Consider the following 26244-nt stretch of genomic DNA (forward strand, 5'->3'; position numbering starts at 1 on the left):
AAAATGAAAGAGAAACATTACTATTGAATGTACAGAAACAAAAGAATTAGGGGAGAATAGCATGAGCAACTTTATGCCAACAAACTGCTTAACAAAGACAAAATGGATAAATTCCTAGAAACACAGACTGCCAAAACTGATTCAAGAAGAAATAAAAATCTGAGAAGAACTATTACAAGAAAGGGGATTATACCATTAACAGAATGCCCCAACAAAGAAATGCCCAGGACCAGATCACTCCACTGGTATTCTAACAAACATTTAAAGAAGAATTATTAACATCCCTCAAAATATTCCAAAAGAATTGGAGAAAACATTTCCTAATTCATTCTACAATGCCAGCAATACCCTGATACCAAACCTAGACAGACTGTACAAGAAAAGAAAAACTAGTTTATAACCCTTATAAAGAAAGGCAAACATCCTCAACAAAATTATAGCAGAATGAATTTATCAGTATGTCCAAAGAAGTCAGACCCAATCACATTAAATCCCCAATCAAAAAATCTGAAATGATTAGAAATCTGAAAATTTTTGAGCAAATGATGCTACAAATATTTTGGATTTCAAAACATTTCAGATATCACATTTTTGGAGTAGTGTTGGTCAACTAGTAAAGCATACACAAATATTGCAAAATTCAAACAGCACTGAAATCAGAAAAACTTCCATTCTGAGCATTTTGATAAGGGATATTCAATCTATATATATCACAACAAAATGGGATTTTCTCCAGGAATGTGAGAGTGGTTTAACATGAAAATCAATCCAAGGTTATACACATCAACAGTTAAGGAAACATGACCATTACAAATGATGGATAAAAGCATTTGAAAAACCTCAATACTCTTTCACAATAAAAATATCCAGTACACTAGGAACAGAAGGAAACTTAATCAGCATGTTAAAAAGGAAAGCCACAGCTAATGTCATAATCAATGATAAAAAGTAAAAATTGTTTCCCTAAAATCAGAAACACATGTCAAGGATATCCTTGATTTTAAGTTCTAGACAGAGCAATTAGGCAAGAAAAAGAAAAGGAATCCATACTAGAAAGTAAGAAGTTAACTATCTCTCCTTGAAGATGACATAATCTTCAATGTACCACATCCTAAAAATTACACAAAAAGTCTTTTAAACCTAATAAACAAATACAGCAGTGTGGGACAATATAAAATCAAAACACAAAACCATTTGCATTTCTATATGCAGGCAATGAAAAATTCCCAAACCAAATTAAGAAAACAATTCCACCTAAAATAACATCAAAACCAGTGAAATACTTAGGAATAAATTTAATCAATGAGGTACAAGACCTTTTCACTGAAAAATGTAAACTGTTGCTCAAATAAATCACATTAATAAATGGAAAGACAGCTCATGTTCACAGCCTGGAAAACTTAATATTATTAAGATAATTATACTACCCAAAGTGATCTACAGATTCTACTTCAGTGCAATACTTTTCAAAGCCCCAATGATATTTTCTGACATTTTTACATTTTGAGGAATAGAAAATTTTACTCCAATATTCAAATGGAATTTCAAGGGACACAGAATAAGTATAACAACTTTGAAAAAGAGCAAATTCTGAGAACCCATACTTCCTGATTTCAAAGCTTACTATAAAGCTGTTGTAAACAACACACTGGAACTATTTGTATGGATAGACATACAGACACATAAGACTAATGGAATAGAACTGAGAGTCCATAAAGAAACCTTTACAACTGATCAACAATTTTTGACAAATAGTTGACTTACATCAGTGATCAACTACTTTTGACAAGGGTGTTAATATCATTCAATGGAAAAGGACAGTCTTTTCAACAAATGACTGAAACAAATGGTTATGGAAAAATGGATATTCATATGCAAAAGAATGAAGTTGGGCTGGGTACGGTAGTGCATGCCTGTAATACAAGCGACTGGGGAAGCTGAAACAGGAGGATTCCAAGTTTAAAGGTAGCCTCAGCAGCTAACCAAAACCCTAAGCCACTCAGTGAGAGTCTGTCTCTAAGTAAATTTAAAGAGGGCTGGGCCTGGGATGAGGCTCTGTGGTAAATCACCCCTGGGTTCAAATCCTAGTACCAAAAACTAAAATAATAAAGTTGGACCATAATTTTACACCACAAACAAAAATTAACTCAAAATGGATGATGGCCTTAAATGTAAGATCTAAAACTATAAGCACCTTAAAAAATAAAGGAGCAAATATTTATGATCCAGAGAAACTGGCAATAATTTGTTAAATATGACACCAAAGCCACAGGCAAAAAAAAATTAAAAAAGATAAATAGGACTTTTTTTAAAATTAATAACTTGTGCATCACAAAGGTAACTTCAAGAAAGTGAAAGAAAACCCACAGAGTAAGAGGAAATAATTACAAGCAACATAACTTATAATGGTATGATGTCCAGGATCCATAAAGAATTCTAGCAACTCAACAATCAAAAGACAACCCTACTTTTAAAATAGGCAAAGTACTTAAAGATAACTTCTTTAAAGCAGATATACAAATGGCCAAAGTACACATGAAAAGCTGCCCAACATCAGTAAACTTTAGGTAAAGGCATATTAAAGTTACAATGAGTTACCACTTCACCCCTATTAGGATGAAATTAATAATAAAGGCACAATAGTAAGTATTAGTGAGGATGAAGAGACACAGAAATCCTTGTGCATTACTACTGGGAATGTAAAATAGTACAAGTTCTATAGAAACCATTTGGTGACTCCACATGAAGTTAAACAGAATTGTATTCCACTTCTGGGTGTATATGTTATACCCCAAAGAATTTAAAACAGGGACTTATATAGATATTTGTACACCAACATTCCATATAAGCATTAGGCACACAGCTAAAAGGCAGAAATGACCCAGTGTCCATCAATAGATGAATGGATAAAGAAAATGCATATATTCATAATAGAGAATTATTCAGTCACAAAAGAAATGAAGTTTGGAATTATGCTAAACATGAATGTGCCATGAAATATGCCAAATGAAATAAGCCAGATATGACAGAAAAATACATTATGAATCATCTTACATGAAGTATCCAGAATAAGCAGTCATAGAAATAGAGAGTAGATTAAAGTTATCAGGGCTGGGGACAGCAGGAAAAAGGAATATTAAAAAATGACTTCAATTTCTGTTTGGAATGATGAAAGATTATGGAAATAGTGGCAAAGGTTGTACAACTTTGAGAATGTCACTAATGCCACTGAACTTTACCCTGGCTAACTGTTAAAATATTGCCACTTAAACATCATATAGAAGTAAAGAAAAATACCCATATGAATTGTTCCAATTCTAATAGATAATTATAACATAATAAGTATTCTTTCAAACCTAATTTGATAAAACCTCAGAAAAGAGCCACTGTTCACCCATAGTGACATATTCTGCATGTGTAACCAACACTGCTTGGGAAGAAAACAGAGGAGACATCTTTTCTTAACTTTAAGAACCTCATCAGTTTAAGAGGATTTGTAAGTATTCAATGTTCAAATATTTCTGAGTTTTATTACCTTCACTGCAGTTTTCAGGACCTGAATGATGCTCAAGTATCAATAAACAAATAAAAACAACCCAACACTTTTTTGATTGCCAAATTTCTCAAGGAAATGAAGAAACATCCCCAGAACATCCTAGGAACAAGAATTTTATGTAACAACTGGATGTGTTTCTTCACCATTAGTATGTAAGAATCAAACTTACATATAACAATAGACCAAAATTGCAACAAACCAATTATATACCCAGTGGAATGGCAAACTTAAGAGTGCTGCTATATAAAATGACAGTAGAGATTACTAAATAATTGTTCAGCACTAATTCAAAGGAGCTATCAATTTTGACACAGTGACTTCATGGTCTTACAAAGGGATCATAAAAGAAAATTATCCCACTTTCATAGTTGTCTTCCACAGAAACAAAATATGACCCAACAAAATCACATTTAATACAACATGGAGATTCTGTTATTACAAATTTAAAAAAATGGAGGAATTTCCTAATAATATTTATAGCTTGCAAAGTACAATATTAACTCCTGTCAGATAGAAATAAGCAGCATTTGGGCAAATTCCATTCTGAGTCACCTGCTGGAGACTTGAAGCTCAATGTCAGGTACCTCTCATGCATCAGGCTACTGAAGACTAGGAGGTTTGACTACTATATGACTGTTATAGTGTAGATTTTCCTTTTTCTCCTTATTGAACAATTTTAAGTTTTTATTTCTTTACTTTTCTTGATCTCTTTTCCTTTTGTTTACATGTTCCCTCAGAGTCTCTTTCTCCCTTTTTCCATGCAACAATCAACTTCTTTTGATTATATTCTCACTCTTTCTATTACTTATAACTTCTATATATTCTTTTCTTACCCCATTAACAGCTACATCCTACATCCCTCTGCATCCTCTTTGTCCTCCATTAGAAACTGCAGACCTTATTGCAAATCTGTTTGTTACACTGAAGATAATAATTGAACTCATTCTGTTTATTATGATGATGTTGATAATGTCCTCATAAGGGCTATTTGGTCTAGGATTGCATACTGTCTGAACTGGGCACTGTTAATATTGATCTCCCCCTTAAAGGAAAGGTTTTGGAAACCTATAGGGTCACTATAAGCCTATAGGGGGGAATGTGCAATACCCCAGATCTGCACTGCTAGAGGGGAAGATACATGAACAACATGAAAAATCAAGGGAAGAAAATGATCCAAACAAATCTAGATTCTATATTAATAGAACCGAATGACTGTATGGTAGAAGAAATGTCAGAAAGGGACTTCAGATTGTGTATTATTAAGATGATTCATGAAGCAAAAGATGAGATAAGAGAGCAAATGCAGGCAATAAATGATAATACCAATAAGCAGTTGAAAGAGCAACTGTAGGAAGCAAAAGATCATTTCTACAAAGAGAGAGATTCTAAAAAAAAAAACAAATGGAAATCCTTGAAATGAAGGAAACACTAAGCCAAATAAACAGCTCAATAGAAAATATCACCAAAAGACTAGACCACTTGGAAGACAGAACCTCAGACAATGAAGACAAAATATTTAATCTTGAAAATAAAGTTGCCCCAACAGGGAAAGATGGTAAGAAATCATGAACAGAATCTCCAAGAACTATGGGGCATCATGAAAAGACCAAATTTAAGAATTATCAGGATTGAGGAAGGCACAGAGATACAAACCAAAGGTATGAACAACCTATTCAATAAAATAATATCAGAAAATTTCCCAAGTCTAAAGAATGAAATGGAAAATCAATTACAAGAGGCCTACAGAACACCAAATGCACAAAATCACAACAGATCCATACCAAAGCACATTATAATGAAAATGACTACCATACAAAATAAAGATAGGATTTTGAAACCTTTCGAGAGAAAAGCATCAGATTACATATAGGGGAAACCAATATGGATATCAGCAGATTTCTCAGCCCAGATTCTAAAAGCTATAAGAGCCTGGAACAACATATTTTAAGCTCTGAAAGAAAATGGTTGCCAACCAAGCATCCTATATCCAAAAAAACTAACCTTCATATTTGAAGATGAAATAAAATCCTTCCATGATAAATAAAAGTTAAAAGAATTTACAAATAGAAAAGAATTTACAAATAGAATAAAATATTCTCAACAAAATATTCCTTGAGGAGGAAATGAAAAACAACAATGTAGGTCAGCAAAGGAAGGAAATACCTTAAAGAAAAATCCATTCAAAGGAGAAACAAGTCAAGTTAAAAACCAAAAATAAACCCAAATGAATGGGAATACAAATCATATCTCAATAATAACCCTGAACATTAATGGCCTAAACTCATCAATCAAAAGACATAGACTGGCAGAATGAATTAAAAAGAAAGACTCAACAATATGCTGCCTTCAAGTGATTCATCTCATAGAAAAAGACATCCACAGACTAAAGGTGAAAGGATGGGAAAAACATACCACTCACATGGACTCAATAAAAATGCAAGGGTTTCCAGTTTATCCAGAATGGTATTGATGTCTCTGTTACAGATGACCTTGGACAGATGGCATTAGCTTATGCTGCTGCTAGTGGTCATAGTGGATAAGTGTTTACATTAAAATTCTAATCAACCTTGATTGGAGGCTCAAAATAATAACAGCTATTGCATTTCACACATGAGGTGAAATTTTATGGTACAGCTATGTATGAAACAATACAGTAGTTCATCAGCCAGCAATCCTGCAAGAGTCTAGATGAGAAGTGGTAATGAAGTGTGAGTTTTCCCCAAGGTTCCTTTCTTCCCTCTCCTCTCCTTTTCTTCCCTTGTCTCCTTATACATGCTATTGAATTGCTGTACTACTGAAATGCATCACTAGCCAGTATCTTAGGGTTTTAGAGATTTTATCATCATGGTTCCAAGCCTTATCTCTGTCATTCCAAGTATTATTCCTGACCATGGGGTATAAAACATGTCACATTTTGATTTTCCTAACTATTTGGGTCTTGAAATGCCCAGTTGAGCAGAAAATCATTTTACTCTCCCTTGAAAATTAGATTTTCCACCATCCTTTAATTTCTTGAGGACCTGAGAATCTTCTTAAAGTCTAAGGAGAGGGGAGAGGACTTTTAAAATGCTTTTGTTTCTGTCAAGTCTGTTGCTGCTCTGTTGCTCTGCAGTCTGGTGAAGATTACCTTTGATTACAAAATGCCCTTATTGATTCCAGTCCCTGAGTATTCATGGTAATACACACTTAGACTTAAAAGTCACACTATTATTTTACATTACAGTTCAACCCTTATTTTTGGAAGAAGTCCTTAATCTTAAGTAAAATAAATTGTGCAAGAAGAAAGAGCTATTGTTTACAGGGACATGATATTTTCTGAGTTCAATATATTATCATTTAATGTACCTATTGCCCTCAATGCATGATGATTGCATCTTATCTTATTGTTTTTCTAAAATTAATTTGTTATTATTATTTTTTAAATTTATTTTTATTATAAACAAATGGGATACATGTTATTTCTGTTTGTACATGGAATAACAGCATATCATTTGTGTAATCATACATTTACATAGGGTAATAATGTTTGATTCATTCTGTTATATTTTACTTCCCCCCACCCCTCCCACCCCTCTTTTCCCTCTATACAGTCTTTCCTTCCTCCATTCTTGCCCCCTCCATTATGTGTCATCATCTGCTTATCAGCGAGATCATTCTTCCTTTGGTTTTTTGAGATTGGCTTATCTCACTTAGCATGATATTCTCCAGTTTCATCCATTTGCCTGCAAATGCCATAATTTTATCATTCTTTATGGCTGAGTAATAGTCCATTGTATATATATACCACAGTTTCTTTATCCATTCATCAATTGAAGGACATCTAGGTTGGTTCCACAATCTGGCTATTGTGAATTGAGCAGCTATGAACATTGATGTGGTTGTATCCCTGTAGTATGCTAATTTTAAGTCCTTTGGGTATAGGGCAAGGAGTGGGATAGCTGGGTCAAATGGTGGTTCCATTCCAAGTTTTCTAAGGAATCTCCACACTGCTTTCCAGAGTGACTGCACTAATTTGCAGCACTACCACCAATGTATGAGTGCACCTTTTTCCCCACAACCTCTCCAACACCTATTGTTGCTTGTATTCTTGATAATCACCATTCTAATTGGGGTGTGATGGAATCTTAGAGTAGTTTTGATTTGCATTTCTCTTATTACTAAAGATGTTGAACATTTTTTCATATGATTGTTGATTGCTTGTAGATCTTCTTCTGTGAAGTGTCTGTTCATATCCTTAGCCCATTTGTTGATTGGGTTATTTGTATTCTTGGTTTAGAGTTTTTTGAGTTCTTTATATATTCTGGAGATTAGTGCTCTATCTGAAATATGAGTGGCAAAGATATTCTCCCACCCTGTAGACTCTCTCTTCACATTGTTGATAGTTTCCTTTGCTGAGAAAAAGCTTTGTAGTTTGAATCTATCCCAGTTGTTGATTCTTGCTTTTATTTCTTGTGCTATGGGAGTCCTGTTAAGGAAGTCAGATGCTAAGTCAACAAGTTGAAGATTTGGACCTACTTTTTCTTCTATAAGATTCAGGGTCTCTAGTCTGATTTCCAGGTCCTTGATCCATTGTGAGTTGATTTTTGTGCAAGGTGAGAGATAGGGGTTTAGTTTCATTCAGTTGCATATGGATTTCCAGTTTTCCCAGCACCATTTGTTGAAGAGGCTATCTTTTCTCCATTGCATATTTTTGGCACCTTTGTCTAGTATGAGAAAATTGTATTTATTTGGGTTTGTGTCTTTGTCCTCTATTCTGTACCATTGATCTACCTGTCTATTTTGGTGCCAATACCATGCCATTTTTGTTACTATTGCCTTGGAGTATAGTTGAAATTCTGGTATTGCGATACCCTCTGTTTCATTCTTCCTTCTAAGGATTGCTTTAGCTATTCTGGGTTTCTTATTCTTCCAGAAGAATTTCATGATTGCTTGCTCTATTTCTGCAAGGTACATCATTGGGATTTTAATTGGAGTTGCATTGAATCTGTATAGCACTTTTGGTAGTATGGCCATTTTCACAATATTAATTCTGCCAGTCCAAGAACATGGGAGATATTTCCATCTTCTAAGGTCTTCCTCAATTTCTTTCTTCAATGTTTTGTAGTTTTCATTGTAGAGATCTTTTACCTTTTTAGTTAGATTGATTCCCAAGTATTTTTTTTGAGGCTATTACAAATGGAGTTGTATTCCTCATTTCCCTTTCAGCTGTTTTGTCGCTTGCGTATAAAAATGCTTATATTTATGCGTGTTGATTTTATAGCCTGCTATTTTCCTGAATTCATTGATGAAGTCTAGAAGTTTTTTGGAGGAGGTTTTTGGATCCTCTAAATATAGAATCATGTCATCAGCAAGTGCTGACAGCTTAAGTTCCTCTTTTCCTATTCGTATCCCTTTAATTTCTTTAGTCTGCCAAATTGCTCTGGCTAGAGTTTCGAGGAAAATGTTGAATAGAAGTGGTGAAAGAGAACATCACTGTCTTGTTCCCATTTTTAAAGGCAATGCTTTCAGTTTTTCTCCATTAAAAATGATGTTGGCCATAGGCTTAGCATAAATAGCCTTTACAATGTTCAGGTATGTTCCTACTATCCCTATGTTTTCTAGTGTTTTGAGCATGATGGGGTGTTGTATTTTGTTGAATGCTTTTCTGCATCAATTGATATAACCATATGATTCTTATCCTTAAGTCCATTGATATGATGGATTACATTTATTGATTTACAGATGTTAAACCATCCTTCCATTACAAGAATGAACCCCACTTGATTGTGGTGTATGATTTTCTTAATATGTTTTTGGATACAGTTTGCCAATATTGTGTTAAGGAACTTTGCATCTATATTCATCAAGAATATTAGTCTAAAATTTTCTTTCTGTGATGTGTCTTTTCCTGGTTTGGGTATGAGGGTGATATTAGCTTCATAGAAGGAGTTTGGCAGGGTACCCTCCTTTTCTATTTCCTGAAATACTTTTAGAAGTATTGGAATGAGTTCTTCTTTGAAGGTCTTGTAGAACTCAGCTGAGAATCCATCTGGTCCTGAGCTTTTCTTGGATTGTAGGTTTTTAATGGCTTCTTCTATTTCATTGCTTTGTATTGATCTGTTTAAATCGTGTATGTCTTCCGTGTTCAGTTTGGGAGGAGCATATGTCTCTAGAAATTTGTCAATGTCTTCGGTAGTTTCTTTTTTGTTGGAATACAGATTTTCAAAGTAGCTTCTCATTGTGTCATGTATCTCAGTGATGTCTGTCGTGATATTTCCTCTTTCATCACGAATTTTAGTAATTTGATTTTCTCTGTTCTTCTCTTTGTTAGTGTGGCTCAGGGTTTGTCTATTTTGTTTACTTTTTCAAAGAACCAACCTTTTGTTTGGTCAATTTTTTGAATTGTTTCTTTTGTTTCAATTTCATTGATTTCAGCTCTGATTTTAATTATTTCCTCTCTTCTACTACTCTTTCTGTTATTCTGTTCTTCTTTTTCTAGGGCTTTGAGCTGTAATGTTAGGTCATTTAGTTGTTGACTTTTCATTCTTTTCTGGAATGTGCTCCATGCAATGAATTTTCCTCTTAGTACCACTTTCATAGTGTCCCAGAAATTTTGATATGCTTATCATCATTCTCTTTGACCTCTAAGAATTTTTTATCTCCTCCCTGATGTTTTCTGTTATCCATGTTTCATTCAATAGCATATTATTTAGTCTCCATGTGTTGGAGTAATTTCTGTTTTTTATTTTTTCATTGATTTCTACTCTCAGTTCTTTATGATCTGATAGAACACAAGGCATTATCTCTATTTTTTGCATTTCCTAAGGGCTGCTTTGTGGCATAACATATGGTCTATTTTCAAGAATGTTCCATGTGCTGCTGAGAAGAAAGTGAATCTGCTCATTGATGGATGGAATATTCTATATATGTCTATTAAGTCTAGTTTATTGATTGTTTTATTGAGTTCTATGGTTTCTTTGGTTGGTTTTTGTTTGGAAGATCTATCTAATGGTGACAGCGGTGCATTAAAGTCACCCAGAATTATTGTGTTGTGGTCTATGTAATTCCTGAAATTGAGAAGGATTTGTTTGATGTACAGGGATACACCATTGTTTGGGGCATAAATATTTACTATCATTATATATCTTCCTGATTTATGGTTCCCTTAAGCTGTATGAAATGTCCTTCTTTATCCCTTCTGACTAACTTTGGCTTGAAGTCCACTTTATATGATATAGGGATGGAAACCCCCGCCTTTTTACTGAATCCATGTGCATGGTAGGTTTTTTCTCATCCTTTCACCTTTAGTCTGTGGATGTCTTTTTCTATGAGATGAGTCTCTTGCAGGCAACATATTGTTGGGTCTTTCTTTTTATTCCATTCTGCCAGTCTATGTCTTTTGATTGATGTGTTTAGGCCATTAACTTTCAGGGTTATTATTGAGATATGATTCCTATTCCCAGTCATTTGGGCTTATTTTTGGTTTTTAACTTGGCTCGGTTTCTCCTTTGAGTGGTTTTTCTCTAAGGTAGTTACTCCCTTTGCTGACCTACAATGTTGTTTTTCATTTCCTTCTCATGGAATAAATTTTGTTGAGAACATTCTGTAGTGCAGGCTTTCTATTTGTAAATTATTTTAACTTTTGTTTATCATGGAAGGATTTTATTTCATCTTCAAATCTGAAGGTTAGTTTTGCTGGGTATAGGATTCTTGGTTGGCAACCATGTTCTTTCAGAGCTTGAAATATGTTGGTCCAGGCCCTTCTAACTTTGGAGTCTGGGTTGAGAAGTCAGCTGCTATCCGTATTGATCTCCCCCTATATGTAATCTGATGCTTTTCTCTCATGGCCTTCAAAATCCTATCTTTATTTTGAATGTTATACATTTTCATTATAATGTGCCTTGGTGTGGATCTGTTGTGATTTTGTGCATTTGGTGTTCTGTAAGCCTCTTGTATTTGATTTTCCATTTCATTCTTCAGGTTTGGGAAATTTTCTGATATTATTTCATTGAATAGGTGGTTCATTCCTTTGGTTTGTATCTCTGTGCCTTCCTCAATCCCAATAATTCTTAAATTTGGTATTTTCATGATGTCCCATAGTTCTTGGAGATTCTGTTCATGATTTCTTACCATCTTCTCTGTTTGGGCAACTTTATTTTCAAGATTAAATATTTTGTCTTCATTGTCTGAGGTTCTGTCTTCCAAATGGTCTAGTCTTTTGTTGATGCTTTCCATTGAGTTTTTTATTTGATTTATTGTTTCCTTCATTTCAAGGATTTCCATTTGTTTTTTTTTGAGACTCTCTATCTCTTTTTTGAAATGATCTTTTGCTTCCTGCAGTTGCTCTGTCAGTTTATTGGTATTATCATTCATTGCCTGCATTTGCTCTCTTATCTCATCCTTTGCTTCGTGAATCATCTTAATCATGTAAAATCTGAAGTCCTTTTCTGACATTTCTTCTAACATACTGTCATTGGATTCTTTTAATATAGAATTTAGATTTGTTTGGATCATTTTCTTCCCTTGTTTTTTCATGTTGCTCATGTATCTTCCCCTCTAGCAGTGCAGATCTGGGGTATTGCAGATTACCCCCTATATGCTTATAGTGGCCCTATAGGTTTCCAAAACCCTTTCTTTAAGGGGAGATCAATATTAGCAGTGCCCAATTCAGACACTATGCAATCCTAGACCAAATAGCCCCTATGAAGACAATAACAAAATTGTCATAATAAACAGAATGAGTTCAAATATTATCTTCAGTATAAGAAACAGATTTGCAATAAGGTCTGCATTTTCTAATGGAGGACAAAGAGGATGCAGAGGGATGTAGGATGTAGCTGTTAATGGGATAAGAACAGAATATACAGACGTTGTAGATAATAGAAAGCGTGAGAGTGTATTCAAAAGAAATTGGATGTTAGCATGCAAAATGGGAGAAAGAGACTCTGAGGGATAAGGTATACAAAAGGAAAAGAGAGCAAGAAAAATAAAGAAAAAAAACTTAAAATTGTTCAATAAGGAGAAAAAGGAAATTCTACACTATAACAGTCATATAGTATTCAAACCTACCAGTCTTCAGTAGCCTGATGCATGACAGGTACCTGAAAATGAGCTTCAAGCCTCCAGCAGGCATCTCAGGATGGGATTTGCCCCACCTAAAGATTGGAGCTCCGGCTTTCAGGATTATCCAAGATGGCCACTCTGATTTCCAAATGTGTTGGCAATTGGGAGCTGCAGCTCAGGGTGTGGACATGGTCAGCTGGAGGTCCTGGAGGTGGGTGTGGTTGGTCAGGCAGGGGTCCTGGAGTTCAGGTGTGTTTGGTGTGGTTGCAAGATCCTGGAGGCTGGGTGCAGTTGGTCTGGGGTCCTAGTGATAGGGCATAGTCAGTTGGCCTGGGGATCCTGGCAGCAGGGAGCAGTCAGTCGATGTGAGGGTCCCAGACACAGGGAGTGATTGATCGGGCTAAGGGATCCTGTAGGTACTGTAACAGTGAACTTCCAGGCAACAGCAGGCAGCTGGTGCTCCACTGGCAGTCGGTGATCAGTTTGCTGGCTGTTGTCGGACGATCGGGAGGTGAACCTCATGCTTTGGATGATGTACAGATGTAAGGACAGGTGATGGACAGGTGAGAGGCAGGCAAATAGTGGATGATAGGTGCCTGACAGTGAGCAACCTGCACTCACAAAAGGTGTCAATATGCTGGTAGACTGCAGGTGCTCACAGAAGACAAATGGGGTAAACAGCAGGGGATTGATAAGCAGCAAAAACTGCCTCACCAAGAAACAGATATCCTCTGCTTGAAACTGGAGTTATGGAGTGACAAGGAACGCAGCCTCCCTCTAGTCCGCCATCTTGGATCTCCACTTTTTTTCTTAATATAAGCTTATGGGTGCAGTGGCATGTGTGTGCTCACCACAGCTATTTGGGAGACTGCATGAGAATTGCTTGAACTCAGGAGTTCCAGACCAGACCAGGCATCATTGTGAAATTCCATCTCAAAAACAAAAGAAAATAGGACAATTTACAAATAATTATAAAGTTAACAAAATGTCTGGGCTTACAAATTTCAACTGCATATTATAAAGTCTGATATTGTGTAATCTAAAACATTTTTATGTGTTGAATATGATTTTTTTCATATCAATATTGATATTCTAATTTAATTAATTTTTCATACATAGTCATAGGGAATTAATTCTTCAATATGTGAAAGCAGAACCTAAAAATTCTGAAAATATCAACCCAGGTAAGATTTCTGAAAGTGAATTTTTCTTCGTATTCATGGCTCAGATCAAAATTGAATGTATGCTGGGTGCAGTGTCAGCAATCCTGTAATCTTGGCAGCTCAGGAGGCTGAGGCAGGATGATTGCAAGTTTAAAGCCTCAGCAACTTATTGAGGCCCTAAGCAACTCAGCAGGACACTACCTCAAAAATTTAAAAAGGATTGGGGTATCTTTCAATGGTTCAGCTCCACTGGATTCAATTCCTGGTGTAAAATAATAAATAGGAATAAGAATGTTCTGATGGCAAAGAAGCAGTTAATATATATATATATATATATATATGATATATATACATATATGTTACATTCATATTGTTCTTATTTACTTTCTTAGTAATATAGAATTCATGATTATTTAAGCAACTAATTGTAGGAAATTTATAATCTGAAATGATATTTTCTAAAGAAATTTTATGATAATTTAATTTTGGTTCCTGAATTCTTATATTTTTTATAAATAAGAAAAGTATTTCCAAATTATTATGTTGTGTTTCCTCTATCTGGAGCTGTTGTGTGTCATAACAACATAAGAATATTCTCTGATAATTGTTCCTACTGCATTAGTCTAGAAAAATTATACTATCTGACATTTTCTTTATGCTCCTGAATCTGCTAAAAATATTGCTTTCTGACCATTTGCAACTTTTAGCTAAAATTACAGTCAATTTACAGACCAAGTGTTTTCTTTTAGGTATCAAATTTTAGAGAAATTCTATGTTTCTTCCTAGCATTTCAAAAGTACAAAGTATGAGACACAGGAATTCTTAATTCATTAATTGCCTGTCAGAAATATAATTAGTGTCTATTATAGAAAAATCTCCATATAGGGGCCCAGAGGAATACTCTGTAAGAAAGAATCACAGTTGTACACATTTAATGTTTTATATTTTCTATTGTTGATTAAATAAACAGTTTCTTCTCTTCTTTAATAGTGGATGGAAATTCTACAGATGACCCTTTAAACAAGTATGATTTTATTTATTTTAAAAGATAGTATGCTAACTGATTAGAAAATGAAAATAAAAGGAATAAAGATTTTTTTGAGTGTTCCAGTCTGTGATAGACAATTGTTCTTAACACTTGTTTATTAAAGTCATCACGGTGACTTTGAAAGTGCCTGTGCTATCATAACCTGTTATTTACTAATTAATCAGCTATCATTAACAGAAGTTGACTATTTGTCCCATGTTTCCATAATTAATAAGTGCCAGGCCTGCAGTTAGACTGTAAGTTTGCCTGACTGACAACTCCATTGTATTCCTTCATTGTATAGGTCGATGCCAGAATCAAGATGCAGGTCTATATCATTAATTAAGAAAGGCAAAATCAGTTGTATGTTAATTCTGATACATTATTTATCTGAGCAGCCTGTTTATAGAGTTTTAGGGAAAAATCTCACAGAGCTGTGGTCACATATTCTCTTTATAAACAAGATCAGAGTAGTTCTGTAGAGGAATTATTTTACTTGAAGTCAAGAATAGCTTTGTGTAGACCATGTTATATTAGATATATTAACCCTCTGTATAGAGATATATCTACTTTGCAATTTTCCAGTTTGGTTTCCTTCAATACCCTACCCGCATTTTGTTTCTGTTTTTAAGAGTTACATTTCCCTTCAGGCTACAATTTATATTTAGCTTTAAGAAGAAATTTTTCCTTTATACAATTTTTTCTTTTTCTATGATTAAAATCTTTTCTTGAATTTTTATGTTTACTTTCTCTTGTGCTCTCTTGCTGTTTCCTTTTTTATTCTCTCAATTGAATATTCTTTTCTTCTATTGACTGAATCAAAAGCTCAAAAATTTAAGAATTTTAAGAAATTTTAACAACTAATCAATGTACCCACTCATCCTTCAATATGTGTTTGACATGCTGGCCAAATGATGGTCATGATGGTGAACCTGAAATTATAGATATTAAAGGGACTTTTCTGAGTGTTGAAAGGGGTAGCAATGAGATTTGAACTGAGGCTCCTCAATTCTAAACTCAGTGATTCTCCTGATTATCACTGTGTAGTGAATGTATTTACAACAGACATAACAGTGTAGAAGTGACTGTGGAAAGCAACTGAAGTGGGTAAGATGGGATTACTAAGTGAGCCCAGCAGTATAGTATCAGAGTGAAACTAACCAAGGGAAAAGCAAGACTGAGGAGGAACATCACTGCATTGGATAGAAATAAGGGTTATACAAAATAGGCCAAAACCTTGGGGTTTATAACCAGTTTGATTAACACAAAACAGATATTCAGGACATAGAGTATGGGATGCTCTCTAGAAAGGCATATTAAAATAGAATTTGAAAGAAGTTCTGATAGTCCCAATATACTCTTGTTTAATTGGAATAAGTGACAAAATCCAAGGTTCTGCTGAAAGATATTAAAATAATTTGAGACACTGGGAAAAGTTTTCTGAGTTTACAGAGATGTGAGAGTGACTTTAGAGACTAAAACACTGGGGAGTAGAATCTGTTAAATATATGGATCTATGGACTCTAGCAGGTGTCCATTCCCCTCCACTTCTTTTCCCAACTCACTGATGTCCTTCCCATTTATATGTGTGGTAGATCATGGTAGATCATGGAGATAACTGATGGGAAAATCATTGAAGAGCTTCAGTTTAGTAGTTGGTAAATGTGTTTATGCTAAGACCTGTGATTGAGACCCCATTTAGCTCATTTTCAAGAATCAGAAACAAAAACAGAAAGAGCTCTGACTCTTGGTCCTTTGAGTGTAACCTTGTGTCAGGAATCTGCATCTTCACAGGATGTAGATTTAAAGATGGAGAGTGCCACTGAGTCCTGAAAATGAGAGACTGGGGAGTTGGATACCAGAGGAAGAATGATAGTTCAATAATATTTAGGGAAACACAGGCACAATTACCAGCATTCTGCTTTTGTAGCAATCTTTCCTCTTGAATATCTGATTGCCTGTAAACATAAGTGCTTCCTAGTTCATGTGGATCTGAATAAAGTGAGACCTACACAGGTAAAAAGGTATTTTATGATTTATAATATTTCAGTGTACCTGACAATAATATTCCCAATAAAAACACATACATGAACATTCAGTGTTTAAAATTTTTTTAAGGTTTCATGAAACTCAATATACTGTTTGTGGGTAAAGGGAAGCAATAGGTTTATTTATTTATTTATCTATTTTGATGTGTCCTGGGGATTGAACTCAGGTGCACTCACCCACTGAGCCACATCCCCAATCTTATTTTGTATTTTATTTAGAGACAGGGTCTCCCTGAGTTGCTTAGGACCTTGCTTGTGCTGAGTTATTTTTGTTTTTGTTTTTGCTTTCTTTTTTTGTACTGGGGACTAAACCCTGGGATGCTTAAAAACTGAGACTTATCCCAAGCCCTTTTGTCTTATGTTGTGTTTTGAGACAGGGTGTTGTCAAGTTGTAGAGGGCCTCACTAATTAACTGAGACTGACTTTGAACTTAAAATGCTCCTGCCTCAATCTCTCAATTTGCTGGGATTAGAGGCAGGCATCACCACACCCTGCAAAATGGGGTATTTTCTGTAGGTGATATCTATGCTGAAGAACCAACAGCACAATTTTCAAGTTAGCTTACTTAGTCTTTGATCCATGAATAACCAAGAAAGAAGGCAGTCTGCATCTTGCTACCTTGTCTTGGGTTATCAAAGGTCTGTTCCACTTCAGGTAAAAAGAATATATTATGACAGCTATAAATTGGAATTCAAGTTCAGCCTTCAAGACAGTCAGTTTCTGAGAATAAACTGTTCTCAAGTTCTGCCTATATAGTGTCTTTCAGTCTGAAATAGATTTAAGAGTGTGTTTATTGAGGGGCTGGGTTTTAGCTCAGTGTAGAGCAGTTGCCTTCCATGCGAGGCACTCATTTAAATTCTCAACACCACACATAGATAAATAAATTAATTAATTAAAGGTCCACCAACAAAATGGGTAAGTTCATTAACTATTTCATAGTTTGAAAAAGTTGAGGCAGAGTTTTATAAAACAGTTTATATTTTAATCAAATCAGTCAAGAAATAGCATTTCATATAGGTGAATTCAAATTTTCACCACAGTTTATTGAGAAAAACCTACCTACCCACTTTATTATACATTTTTGCTCTAAAGTCATCACACTGAAACTGATCCTGTTGGTGCCTGTCTTACATTGGATGAGCTCTACTATCAATCTCATTTAAAAGTAAAGTGATCTTTTGTGCAATTAATTTTCTTGCTCTTAATATTGAGTTTTGAGGTGTCAATACTTGAAACTTAGCAATGGTTTCCCTTATATATTTTTTGCAAATTCACTCAGAAAAAAACAAAAATATTTGAAGAAAATTACATTGATATTTTTGAACATGTATAAATGTCAGTGTTCCATTGAGTAGTTTAGTGTAGGGGGATGGAGGAAACATTGGGCTGGAATATACATATGACAGTAAAACTGTCTTAGGAGTGAATTTCTCAATGCAGAAGAAATAGGAAATTTTGTCAAGGATTTTTTGTTAGGTTTACATTAGTGTGAAATTTAAATCATACATGATTTTTAACATTCATGCTCAAGTTATTGTTTGTAGAATCATGGGTTTTCCCTCATGTCTTTAATTTGAAATAAGTAAAGCACATTGCTTGCAGGTTTTTTTTAATTGGACCATTTGTATTTTACTACCATACTTTTCTAGGAGAACTTTTTTATTATTTCTATTCTTGGCTCCATTTTTACACTAAAATACTGTTAGAAATTATGAAAACATAGAAATTTAGAATATGTATATTAATTTTTATTAATTTATGGATTAGTGTCTGCAGTTGTAGCTCAATTGTACAGCACTTGCCTAGTCTGTGTGAGGCACTGGGTTCAATATTCACCATCACATAAAACTAAGTAAATAAACAAAGGTATAAAAATACAATAAAATTATAAAATATTTGCATTTAAAAGGGATTTCACCATGCTTTCTGGCTCTTTCCACTAAGAGTATATTTAAAACTCTTCATTTAATTGAAGATAGCTGTCATTTGCAAAGTAATAACCAATTCTAGAAGCAGAGACTCTCAATAACCATATGATGATATTAGTTTCATTATTTTTGTATCATAGAGTCTAAAAGTATCCAAGCCATTATGTCACATTCGGAGATCCCAAATTTTAGAAGTTATTTGCTTAGTTATGTAGCTATTTACTTTAAAGCTTTTGATTTTTAATGAGCTTTTCAAAGTAAATAAATATATTTTCATATTTTCTGGAGCACCTATAATAAGGTTTCAAATGTAAAAAACTTCTTAATTTCTTGAACATGAATAAATTTGTAGAAAAATTTGCTATATAATGAAGTGTTCTAAATAACAAACATGAAATGACTGTTTACTGAATTCTAAAAATGATGCTTTGTTTGTATTTAATTTTGATGTCTGGGATATATAAATTCAGGTGGGTTATCTTGAATTGGTGCCATAAAAAGAAGCAAACAAGTTAGAGAAATGTCATAAATATGAAAGTAGGAACCAGAATATGCTTCAAGCATCCCCTAATCATGAAGCATATTTTTGAACTTATGATGAAGATTTGCTTATTTTTTGAAATGATTTACTCCAAGACTCAGTATTACCTTGCAGAAAACATCTCTCCAACGTCTTTTCTTTGAGCCATCTTTGTCACCATTCTTTGGTAATTTAGTAAATCTTTTCTTTTAGTAACTGTGTGTGGTTTCCATTCACTGCCTCCACAAGATTGTGGCATTCTTCTCTCTCTTGGAAGGATCAACATTTATATTTACATTTATTGTTAGCTATTTGACACACAGGAAGGACAGAGCTTATACTCTTTGTGATTCCAATCAATTTTATTTATAAGGTACTCTTAAAGCTCAGGTCTCCTATTTTCACCTCATGAGATAATTTGTGCCAATATAATTCACAAAAACTCTTTCAAAATATCACATTTAAATTTCTATTTTTTTAAAAGCACTCTAAACTACAGATGGCTATAATTTATTCTAGGTAATTTGATTAATAAAATAGTTTTATAAATGTCAGTATTTGTAAAATTATCTTGGAGGTAAGGGGAATAATATTTCAGATCTCTCTCTTATCTCTAATCATTCTCACTCCCATAAGAAGACATAGCTTAGTAAGTTGAAGAATTGAAGTTTGATTTTATATTGGAATGGATCAGAAATGTGTTCTCTTTTTTTTGTAACCTACAGTAAATGAAACCATTATGATAATTTTTCATATTTGGTGCATTTACCCCTAAATATTTTTTCCTTCTTACAATGTCCCAAAAGAAGGAGAATCACATCAAGCTTCTAATGAATCGAGGAAAGAGGGTAAACTATTTGAAGAATACCTATTGCTGAACTGCTCATTGATTTGAAAATATGGAGTGTTTTCATATACTATCTACTTTGTTTTTATTATTATAGAAGCAAACACTGACACTAGGGAACCAGAAATCAGACCATTACCTGACAACTGTAATGCTGATCATACAATAAAAAAGGTGGTTGAAACCACTCTTGTAGAATGTTGCAGTATAAAGAACAATCCACATTTTCTCTTCACATTAGTTGGCCCAAAGGTAAAATTTAAAAAATATATATTTTCTCTAGTTTTTACATTTCATCTCTCATATGCACATAATGATACCAAACAACCTAAATATAAGTTTAAGACCTCTGGGTCCTAATAACAAGGACAGCAACAGTTGTGGTTTATGAATAGAATCAACATTTGTAGAATATGGTGTAGTAAGTCATCATATAACAAAAGAATCAGAATGCAAAGCTAAAGTATGACTTGATTAATATAAGGGAAAGTTATACTTGGTCTTTGGTATGTTATGGAAATTTCCTTCTCTTTCTAGTTCCTCAGGGCTGAGTAATAAAGGGTCACTGAATATTGTCAAAGACTTTTCCTGCAGCTATTGAAATTATCTTATGATTTTGTCCTTGATTCTTTATCTGGAGTATTAGTTTTATTACTTTTCATATATTAAACCATTCTTGCATCCCTTGAATGAAACTAGCGGGCTCATGGTGTATGGTGTGTGTGTGTGTGTGTGTGTGTGTGTGTGTGTGTGTGTGTGAGACCCCAGAGACTTAACCAAGGTGTACTCTACAACTGTCCACACCTCCAGGTCCTTTTGTTGTTCATTTTGAGCCCAGGTCTCTAAATTGCCCAGGTTGACTAAAACTACAAATCACCTGATACAACCTCCTGAATTTCTGGGAATGCAGTGTTTGTTGTTTTCATTGTGATGTTGAGTATATTTTGCAAGTATTTTTAAAGATTTTTAGACTGCCACCCTCAAGGATATTGGCCTGTAGTATTTTATTCCTTGTTGTGTCCTTATTTTTCATTTCAATCAGGGTAATACTGACTTTGTAGAATTACTTTGGAAGTGTCTTTCCTTCTCTTTTACATATAATGGTGGGGTACTGGTATCAGTTGTTCTTTGACTATCTGATAAAATTCAGCCCTTTGTTCACCTCTGGTCCTGGATGCTTTCTATTACCGCTTCAATATAATTGCCTGTTATTAGGTTGGAATTTTGTATTCCTTTTATATATATTTGAGTTGTTTAGATTCATACCTACTGCTTCATAGATATATTCTAGGATTTCCATTTTTTACCATGTCAGTCTTCATAATGTTTTTCTAGATGTTCCTGTTTGTTGAACAATAAGTTTTCTAGATAATTCCTAGTAGTATTCTGGATTTCAGTGATGTTTGTCATAATATTTCTCTTTTGGTTTCTGGCTATTCTTAGAATCATGCACAGACATTGTCATATTTATGAAGAGAGAATCACACTTCCACTCAACGTCTGTTTCCTCCTCCTTATGAATGAGGTGATCCCCTTCCATACCTAGTAAATGCAGGTCTGTGGCTAACGTCCCAGGGGAACCCAGGGGTTGCCTGGACAATTGGGGTGCTCATTCTTTCCGCACTCGCATAACCACCAGATGCAGGGGTGTCGCTGGGAAGTAGCCAGGAGCCCTGGCCCAGCGGAGCCTCTGAAACCCCTCTGAGTCCTGCATGCAGCTGGCAGGTGCTCAGAGAACTGGGGCAGCGGGTGACCACCCCAGGAGCAGGGCCCTTGGAGGCTAGTCCCTGGGGTCACCGCCTGCCCCTCCAGTGGCCCGACCTCAGTGCTGCTACACGTGCCATTTCCTTATGCCATCCGCCCAGTCCAGCCCTCACCAGCACAGGCCGTCCACAAACATGTACGGTCCAGGTGGCAGGCGATGGTGGCTCTGGGCAGGTCCTGCAGCTCCACCTACTCGAGGTTGATGAACCTCCAGTTGCCACCGCCCAGGAGAAGGGCGGGAAGGGCCGCAGTGTCACCCTGGCCACCCCAGCACCTCCACAACTTCCAGCGCCGCTCTGAGCTGGCGGCCACGAAGTCCTCCATCCATGTGCTCACGCCCGCACGCCCCTGTGCTCCCAGCGGGCTGCGCCTGGCTTGCGAGCCCCAGTCTAGTGCTCTCCCCTCCTAGCTGCCGCCATGGACCCTGGTTAACCACCTTGGGATTTTGGGCTGTCCGCAGCCCACGGTCTCCATGTTTCCCAGCCTGCAGATTCCCAACGCCTGCGTCCAGCGCGGGAGGGGCAGAAAGCCTGTGGGGAGCTCCGAGGATTCTGCCTCTACTACTTCTTTTGCCCATTTTTTTAATTGGATACTTTTGCTTCTATATATTGTTGAGTTTTGAGAGATCTTAATATATTCTACGTACTTATTATTGATCAAATATGTTGTTTGTAAATGTTTTCTCGAAATCTGTAGCTGTATTTTTATTTTTTCACCGGTGTTTTGCAGAGCAAATGTGTTAAATTTTGATGTGGTACAATTTACCAGTTTTTTAAATGGGATTATATTTTGGTGTTAAGTCTAAGAATTATCTATTGCTAGATCCCAGAGATTTTCTCCTACTTTTATTCTAACCCCTTTATAGTTTGAGGTTTTTATATTTTAACTGTAATTATTTGGGGTTAATTTTTATAGGCATGAAATTTAGATCAAGATTTATATTTTTTGCCTATGAAGGTCCCATTGAACTAGCATCATTTGTTGAAAAGGTGTCCTTCCTCAATTTAGGGACTGCTTTGTCAAAAATCAAGTGGGTGTATTCAAGTGTATCTGTTTCTGAGTTCTCTACTCTATTCAATGAGTCTATGTATCTGTCCCCCCTAGCACCAAACTGTCTTGATTACTATAGCTACAGAGTAAGTTTTGAAATCAGTTTAAACAATCCTTGATATCTATTTTTCATTTTCAAAATTGTCTAGCCATTCTATTTCTTTTGTTGTTTCATTTAAATTTTAAAATAAGCTTGCCTGTTTGTTGTAGAAACATCTTTGCTACGATTTGGATAGAAATTGCTTTAAAACTATAGATCAATTTTGGGAGAATTGACAGCTCTTCTGTGTTGAGGCTTTTGATCTGTGAATATGGTAGTTCTTCATTTTCTTGGGTTAATTTCTTTCATCAACATTTTCTAATTATCAGCATGCATATTATGTATGTGTTTTGCATTTGGTTTTTCTTGTTTTCCTACAGATTAAACCCAGGGACTTGAGCATGCTAGGCCAAGACTCTACTGCTGAGATTTACTCCCAACCCCTGTGTACATGTTTGTTAAATTTATGACTAATTATTTAAATATATTTGAGGTGATTATAGATGGCATCATCAAAATTTTTGCATGCTTATTTTTAGTATATAGAAATGCATTTTTATCTTGTGAACTTGTTCAATCCACTTATGAATTCCAGTGTTTTCATAGATCTTTTCCATGTTCAAGAGGTAGTTATTTACAAATAGGGACATTTTCATTTATAGTTTTATAATCAGCATGCTTTTTCTTTCTTCTATTTTTAGTTTTCACTTTTTTTTCACCTAATTGCCTGAGCTAAAACTTCCAATACAATGTTGAATGCAATTGTCAAGAGTGGACATCCTTGTCTTGTTCCTGCTCTTCGGTGGAAAGCATCCAAATTTCTACCATGGATTACCATGAATGTGATATTAAAGCATTTGTTATTTTCCATAGGTACTCTTTGTCAAGTTGAAGTCACTGTCTTCTGTTCTTTACTTGCTGAGAGTTGGTGTGTGGGTTTTTTTGTGGATGTTCTGCATCCATTGAAGGGATCATAGGCATTTTCATCTTTAGCCTGTTGATGAAGTAGATTACATTAATTGATTTTGAAATATCAAATCACTCTTACATGCTTTAAATAAATTCCTCTCCTTTATGGTCTCTAATTTTTAACAGTGTTGGATTGAATATGCTGATATTTTGCTGAAGTTTTTTGTTTGGGTATTTTTGTTTTTGTTTTTGTTTTTAGTTTTTGCAGTGCTGGAAACAAACCCAGGGACTCACACAAGCCAGGCAAGTGCCTTACTACTGAGCTACACACCTGGAACAATATTTGCTGAAGATTTTTGTATCTAAGTTTTCTTTCTTTCTTCTCCCCACCCCCTGCATCTTTGTTTAGTTTGGGTTTCATGGTGATATCTCATGAATTGAGTTGGAAAGGGTGTCCTTCTATTTTCTGAAAGAGATTGTGCAAATCTAATATACATTCTTCAAATATTTGGTAAAATTTTCCAGTAAAGAGAAGTAGGCTGGAGATTTTGCTTTCAGGAGGCTTTTCATTACAAACTTTGTTTATTTCATTGTTATAGGCTTATTCAAGTTATCTATTTTATGTTGGTGGATTTCACTATCTTAGTGATTTCTCATTTGTCATATTTGTGAACTAAGTTATCAAATTTGTCAAAGTTTTTCATAGTATTCTCTTATTGTCCTTTAAATAGATATAGGAGCTGTATTATTTCCTGTCTCATTTCTGATAGTAGTGATTTATTTGTTCTATTTTATCTTACTTTATTTTACTATGACAAGAACATGTATAAAAAGATTTATCAATTTTGTTTTGTTTTTTCTCCACAGAAATTTTTAGCTGTATTTTTTTTCAAATTTATAGATTTCTGCTTTTATTTTATGATGTCCTTCATACTACTCATTTTGGGTTGTTTTGTCATTCTTTTCTAGGTAGAAGCAGATTATTGAGACCTTCCTTCTTTCTTAATGAATTCATTTAGGACTATACATTTCTTTTGGCACAGCTTTAGTTGCATCCCATTAATTTTGGTATGTGATATTAATCATTTTAATTCAGGTTTGTGTTTTTTCATTTCCTTTGTGACTTCTTTAATCCATTCATTGTTTATAAATGTGTTAATTTCTAAATGTTTGTAGATTTTCCTCTTGTCTTTATTTCTGATTTGATTTCATTATGTTTAGAAACATATTCTTTATGATTTTGAATTGGTTTACATTTGTTGAAGTTTGTTGTTTTCTGTCTGAGGTTATGGTTTATCTCAGTAAATGTTCCATGACAGTTGATAAGAGCCTGTGTTCTGCTGTTGTTTGGAAGAGCATTTTATAAATGTTAATTAGATTCTCTTAGTTGATAGTATTGTTTAATCCTTTTATCTTTGCTAACTTTTCCTCTCTTTTTTAAAAAAATATTTATTTTGATTCATTGTAAACAAATGGGGTACAACTTGTTTCTCTGGTTGTACATGAAGTAGAGTCATACCATTTGTGTAATCATACATGTACATAGGATAATGATATTTGTCTCATTCTGTTATTTTTCCTTCCCACCACCCCTCCCACCCCTCTTTTTTCTATATACAATCCATCCCCCTCCACTCTTGCCTCCCCCCACCTCCCATTATGTATCATCATTAGCTTATCAGATAGATCATTCATCCTTTGTTTTATTGGGATTGGCTTATCTCACTTAGCATGATATTCTCCAAATTCATCCACTGGCCTGCAAATGCCATGATTTTATTCTTCTTTTTTTTTTCTTTTTTTTTATTGTAAACAAATGGGATACATGTTGTTTCTCTGTCTGCACATGGCGTAAAGGCATACCATTTGTGTAATCATAAATTTACATAGGGTAATGTTGTTGATTCATTCTGCCATTTTTTCCCTTCCCCCCACCCCTCCTACCCCTCCCTTCCATCTATACAGTCCTTCCTTCCTCCATTCCTGCCCCCCTCCCTAAACCCAACTCCAACCCCAACACTAACCCTTCCCACCCCCCATTATATGTCATCATCCACTTATTAGTGATATCATTCTTCCTTTGTTTTATTGGGATTGGCTTATCTCACTTAGCACTTTGTTCTCCAAATTCATCCACTGGCTTGCAAATGCCATGATTTTATTCTTCTTTATGGCTGAATAACATTCAATTGTGTATATATACCATGGTTTCTTTATTCATTCATCAACTGAGGAGCATCTAGATTGGTCCCACAATCTAGCTATTGTGAATTGAGCAGCTATGAACATTGATGTGGCTGCATCACTGTAGTATGCTGATTTTAAGTCCTTTGGGTATAGGACAAGGAGT

At 34.9% G+C, this 26244-nt stretch overlaps 1 pseudogene; it reads right to left on the reverse strand.

Moving 5' to 3' along the window:
- The window catches only part of LOC124975361 (chromodomain-helicase-DNA-binding protein 1-like), an 80807-nt pseudogene extending 61354 nt beyond the window's left edge, over positions 1–19453 (reverse strand).
- Positions 19454–26244: the final 6791 nt, after the last annotated feature.

This window comes from Sciurus carolinensis, unplaced genomic scaffold (genome assembly GCF_902686445.1).
Source record: "Sciurus carolinensis unplaced genomic scaffold, mSciCar1.2, whole genome shotgun sequence".
NCBI lineage: Eukaryota > Metazoa > Chordata > Mammalia > Rodentia > Sciuridae > Sciurus > Sciurus carolinensis.